This window comes from Schistocerca piceifrons, chromosome 3 (genome assembly GCF_021461385.2).
Source record: "Schistocerca piceifrons isolate TAMUIC-IGC-003096 chromosome 3, iqSchPice1.1, whole genome shotgun sequence".
Taxonomy (NCBI): domain Eukaryota; kingdom Metazoa; phylum Arthropoda; class Insecta; order Orthoptera; family Acrididae; genus Schistocerca; species Schistocerca piceifrons.
Window position 1 is genome coordinate 80,586,425 of NC_060140.1, and position 6,403 is coordinate 80,592,827.

General features: G+C 37.4%; 1 non-coding gene across 1 annotated transcript; it reads right to left on the reverse strand.

Annotated features, from left to right (window-relative positions):
• Positions 1–4,774: 4,774 nt before the first annotated feature.
• On the reverse strand, positions 4,775–4,937 carry LOC124790887. The gene has a single exon (XR_007016353.1). It is a non-coding gene; the product is annotated as a U1 spliceosomal RNA (small nuclear RNA).
• Between the last annotated feature and the right edge of the window lie 1,466 nt (positions 4,938–6,403).

A 6,403-nucleotide genomic window follows, 5' to 3' on the forward strand; every position in this document is an offset into this window, starting at 1 on the left:
CTAACAAGTACCCCAAAAGAACTAGCAAACTTTGTTAATTCTTACTTTAGTAGTATAGCTACAAAGTTACAGGAAAATTTTTCAAAATCTCATAATCCACGAACACGGGAATATACATCAAATTCAATGGTATTGCTACCCACTACTGAGGAAGAAGTATGTAATGTGGTAAGGAAATTAAAGAGCAAAAATTCAGCAGGTTTAGATGAAATTCCAATGTCTGTGCTGAAAAAATGCATAAATAGTATCAAAGCCGCCCTAACCAATATCATAAATGAATCTTTCAAAGCCGGTTGTTTCCCTGATTATCTGAAACATGCAAAAATTTTACCTCTACACAAAAAAGATGATGTAGAAAACATTGAGAACTACAGGCCAATTGCCCTACTGTCATCATTTTCCAAAATAATAGTCCATAATGAAGAACAGACTTATGAGCTATCTAAACAAATACAACCTTCTTTCAAATGACCAATTTGGTTTCAGACCAGGCAGAGATACAGAAATGGCAATAGCACATTTCACTAAAGTGGTTCTAGAAGCACTGGATGAAGGCAACTATGTATCTGGCATATTCCTTGACCTGTCAAAGGCCTTTGATACAGTTGACCACCAGAATCTATTACTTAAGTTAGAAGCACTAGGAGTAAGAGGGGTAATCAACAAATGGTTCCATTCATACCTTAAAAATAGAGTACAGTGGGTAGAGATCTCGCATGTCTCCAGTAGATCAAAGTTCATAGAAAAACACCTGTCAGATCCACAGCATATTAATATTGGGGTCCCTCAGGGAAGTGTGCTGGGTCCGGTGTTGTTCTTGATTTATATAAATGACTTTCCACAATATATCCGACATGGAGAGAAGATATTGTTTGCCGATGACAGCAATATTATAATCACCAGTGAGACATCAGCACAAATGTTGGAAAATTGTAATGAATCACTGAAAGATGTCTACAAATGGTCTACAGAGAATAAAGTGACCTTAAATATTAAGAAAACAAATAGCATACGCTTTAGAATAAACAGAAAAAACAGTCCCCTAAAGTTAAAGCTACATAACACCTCTGTAGACGAAGTGCCCACCACAAAATTCCTAGGGTTGCATATTGACAGCCAGCTTAGGTGGAGTGAACATGTTAAAAAACTCACAAAAAAGATATCTACAACGTGTTACGCACTTAGAGTTCTCTCCTCAGTATGCAGCGATGAATGTCTAAGAACTGTATATTTTAGCTATGTACATTCAGTCATAAGCTATGGGATAATTTTCTGGGGAAATAATGTACTCAACTTACAAACAGTTTTTAAAGTGCAGAAGAGAGCAGTGAGAATTATAACTAAAAGCAGTAAGTGGGCTCACTGCAGAGAACTATTCAAAATACTTGGTATTCTAACTGTTCCCTGTTTATTTATGTTCCACACTATAGTATATATAAAGAAAAATATAGTGAATTATAGTACAAACAGCATTTTACACAGCTATAGCACAAGAACAAGCCACTGCCTTAATCTAGATAGGAGAAACAAGCATAAGACCCAAAAAAGTTTCTTGTATCAGGGTGTAAAATTGTATAACAAGCTGCCACAGGAAATCAAAGAAATTAACAGCATGTACTGTTTCAGAAAATCCTTAAACTATATTTTCAGGAACACTGTTTCTAAAAAATAAGTGAATATTTAATTGTTTGAATGTAATTTAAGTGATAAATGTCATTGTATTTGTATACTCTGTAAATGCATATAAAAGTTTCAATGTATCTGCAAAAATCACTGTATCCAAACTGACAACATCCATACATTGCAAAATGTCTACGGATGGCTAATCAAATAAATAAATAAATAAATAAACTAGGGAGCAGTTAATCGTTTTTGTCTGTGTTATTCAACAATTCAAGATGCTGCCTATTGTCAACCTTGCTGGTTGCTTCGCAAAGGAGTAATGCATGGTGTACGTGTAACCGGGACTGGAATCACGTGATAGAAACAATTAACGAACACAGTTTCTCGAATGGCCATACGGAAGTGTGCTCTGTGCACAAAATCTGTAAAAAGAATAATACTATAAAAAGGAAGTTGTTCTAATAATTTTTTTAGCATTTTGTTTTTTGTTTATTACATTCGAAATCATTTTTAAAATCACGCCTTTTCGTTTTTATGAACTACAAGGTATTTGAGTCCAACAATTAAAAGTGAAATGATTAAGTGTTACACAACTTCGTTGAAAATAAGCTACTAGAACAAATTAGAGTATCACAATTTTTCACCGTCATAATGGACACTACACACGACGTATAGAAAGTAAATCGGCGAAGCACTGTTCCGAAATTGCAGGAGTAACCAGATCGGAAAATGGACAACCGATGGATGTAGAACTAAAAAATTATTTCTATGTTTTTATGCAATGATCAAAATGGCGCAGCAAATGTAGTCACACAGGTGACTGAATTATTTTTTATTGACAAAAATATTGATTTAAATAAGTGTGTGGCTCAAGGTTATGGTTGGGCCAATTTGATGTGTGGTGTGTATAATGGTGTACAAAACCAGATTGAGAATGTTCAGCCAAATGCGGAGTGCTTACATTGTGCCATTCATAATTTGGATATAGTGTTAAATGCCGTTGCCAATTCTGTGGATGTACAGATTTTTTTGCAACAATGGTATTTTATAGCAATGATTTCGATTATTAAAGTGCAAACCCAGAGAAACTGCAAAAAAATGACATAGATCCCAGTTTTCACGAAAAAAAAGGCTAAAGAAAATTAAAAACATTTCGATGAACTAGCTACTGATCGCCGATTTCGAAACAGCGAAGAACTATTTAAAGTTACTATTTTCGAAAATGTGTCAGACACAATAATAGCTCAGATGCATACATGTTTTACTGGCGTGAGTGCATTTTGTCAAATATTTAATTTCTTAACATCATGATTTTTGCTCACTGTAGACTAAGCAACTTTATTACAAAAAATGTAGTAAATATTTTGATATAATGGGCACTGATTTTTCACTTCAATTTATTAATAATTATCAGCGTGTTCTACCTAAATTGACTCTAACGTGGACTCTTCGCCAAGGAAATCTTTACTAAACGTGCAATGCTATAATGTGACATAAGGAAGTGTTTACCGCAGTTTTATTATATTACTCATTACCGGTCACTTCTACAAAAGCCGAAAGACTTTCAGTAAAATAGAAATAATCAAAACTTATTTAAGGAATAGTATGGGCCAAGCTTAGCTCCGACATTTGGCACTCATAGCAGTAGAAAACAAGGCCGCATTAAGTCTAAATTTAACGGCACTTATCGATAATTTTGCAAAAACTAAAGCCACAGAAAAAAATTGTAAAATAAAATTGTCTACTTCGTTTTATTCTCCACGTATATTATTTACTGTAATCTACTACACCTACGAAAACATGGCCTCTGAATCCGAGTTTACCGACAATTACCGATCGGAAATCGTAGCTCTAAACGAGATCTGACTGATCGGTATGGCGCACTGAGCTCACAGCGCACTTAATTTAGCAAGAGTTACGAGCAGACACTGACAGCAGCCCGCCTCCCTGCACCTCTTTGCCTCCACGAACGCGCATGTCCTGCCTTAACTGTTCCTAGAGTGCTTCGCCATGTTTTCTTGACTGAGTAATACTTCTTCATTGTTTATTTATCATTAGCTTCTGCTTCCGTCTGCACTTCTTTCACCTAGTATCGCTCGACACAATGATACCACGGGATCCTTTTATCGTTATGAAAGTATCCTGTGCCCTACTCAGTTCGAACTATATCCAAATCCAGCCAGTAGTTTTTGTGTGGAAGCACAACAGGTTTGCGTTATTATGCCATGAAGTGGGCGGCAAGGAACTGATGATGATGTAGTTTTGCGTATGAAAAGTATTTAGTTTAGTTTAAATAGAGGCCCCAATTTCATTTCTGCCCCAGGACCCTTGGTTACATAGGTACACCATTGGCTTCAGACAATGCACATCTTTGAAACGAGCAAAACCACAGAACCTCCCGTTACGTATACGTAAATAAAGGCACGTTTCATTGAGAATGTCCACATACTGAAGCAAACTTCCCAGCATACTGTCTAGCTTTACTTACGTCGTATTTCCCATGTCATCTACTTCCTCTGTTCTTTCCATAATATTGTCTGTAAAATAAATAAATCACTGTACAATTTGAGGATACTTCACCACAGTGTACCTGTTATAGCGTTCGTACAATTGTGAGAGAACTTCCACGTAGTTAGGCTCTTTCATAGTTCCACTTCATAATGTTGCAGCATGTCAGTGCCGATATGAAGCTCGCGTAAGTTATGTTACTAGATGATACAGGCTACACCTTCCCGCCTACTTGTCATGATTGTTATGTTTATACCACAACACTTGACTATGTTACTAGATGATACAGGCTACACCTTCCCGCCTACTTGTCATGATTGTTATGTTTATACCACAACACTTGACATATTACGCATTCTTTAGTACATCTTTGGAATCGTCATTTCTGCCCCATATGTGCTCTACATGGCCTGTCAAAATCGTCGAATTGACTATTCCCGAGTGTGGTCTGTACAATAATGTAGCCTTCCACCAGCAAACAAGAAACCTGCCGAAATAACGCTTGAGTTTCCATGTAAGCAGTATGAAATAAGGAGAGTATTTGTCCCCTTGCCTCGTCGTTAGATCGGTAAAAGTGAAAATAATAGACTTCACATACCGTCATGAGAACACCCTTTAATCACTATATTTTAATTACAATATGACCGGGTCTGCGCGAACGCAGTCCCGACTACCAAAAATTATGCACCCGAGTTACCCACATTAGGGGTAATCGCAGGGGTCAGCCCAACCGAAGTGCAATGGAAGAGCCTCGTCCTGGAGGAACCGCCTTCATGATCACGGTATCCCCTGTGCCAGGTAAGTATGCTTTACAGTTGGAAAACGCTGAACTTTATGTCATACAGGATACATCAGACGAATCGAGCGCGTCTAACTGTACATATTAACCGTGGCCCCACCTGCAATAGGCAAGAGCCGATAACGTTACAGAAATAGTTTTCAGTTTCCACAAAGCTGTTCCATATCATCTGGGATGGGATAATTGTTAGTTCCATTTGATACAATAGACTCTAGCTGTTCGGTCGAATTGGACCAACTAGTTCCGTTCTGTGGCAGCAGATGGCTCCCAAATGAAGGCAAGCATAGAGAGAGAGAGAGAGAGAGAGAGAGAGTGAGTGTGCGTGTGTGTGAGAGAGAGAGAGAGAGAGAGAGAGAGAGAGAGAGATCGCACTCAAGTGTTCCCAGCGCCGTGGGTCTAGAACCTAACTAAATTGAGCTGGATGGTGTTAGGACAGCCTCGTAAGGGAAAGTATTCCGCAGTATGAGATATGTGATTATTCGCAAATTACCACATTCTGTGCATAGAAGTAAAGTAGCGAAAATAATAATGTCTCTGAGTACGATCGGTAACATTCTTTCGTCATCCATACTTACAGAGTGTTAGTGTTGTGATTGATTTTCTGCGGCTTCTGAGATCGCTCGTGTCACTGAAAACGGTTTTTACTGCAGTGAAGTTTAATGAGATTTGTTCCCAGTCAATAGTGTACGCTGCATTTTGGAAAAACAAAAAAGGGAGAGACTCATTTCCTTTGCGTACTAGTTGAACAGGCGTTCCCATGTTATCTGCAAAATTACATTTTGTGTAGGGATTGTACGGCAATGTAGCAGAAGTCAATGAATACAATATTACCGGTATATGTGCAAAATGAAACGAAAAATACACAATGCTGCGAACAATATGAACACAAGATAAAAATATTATATACATTGCTATACAGATTACATCATATATAATATAATACATCAAACAATAGAAAATCCAGGTTGGAATAATGACAATATTATGAAAATCATAGATTGCTATGGGTAGCAATCTATCCTTTTCATAGTATTGTCACAGTATAATACACTTTCAACTCCTTTTCGTACAATACTGAGGATGTACTGACTTGTGAGTGTCAAAATCCCAAGTGTCTCGAGCAGGTGCCTACAGCATCTCCTATTTGAAACACCACAGATCAATTTCACATTTTACAAATGTTTTCAACTTTTTGCAGAATTTCCCCAGAATATTGTATCATACGACATCAGAGAGTGAAAATATACAAAATACGAAAAAATTATTGTTTCCCCATAAAGATAGGGCAAAATACCTGAGTTCCTCTAGAATTTCTTTTGTGAGACTCAATATTGCCCCTCTGTGGATGAACCATTTTCGTGGTTCATATAGCCTGTTGTATACTTACCTGGCGGAAGAACTGGCAGCAGAGAGATTTGCAAATACATATTACTTGTTTCTCATCACATTTGTGTATTGGCGCACTCTAGCATG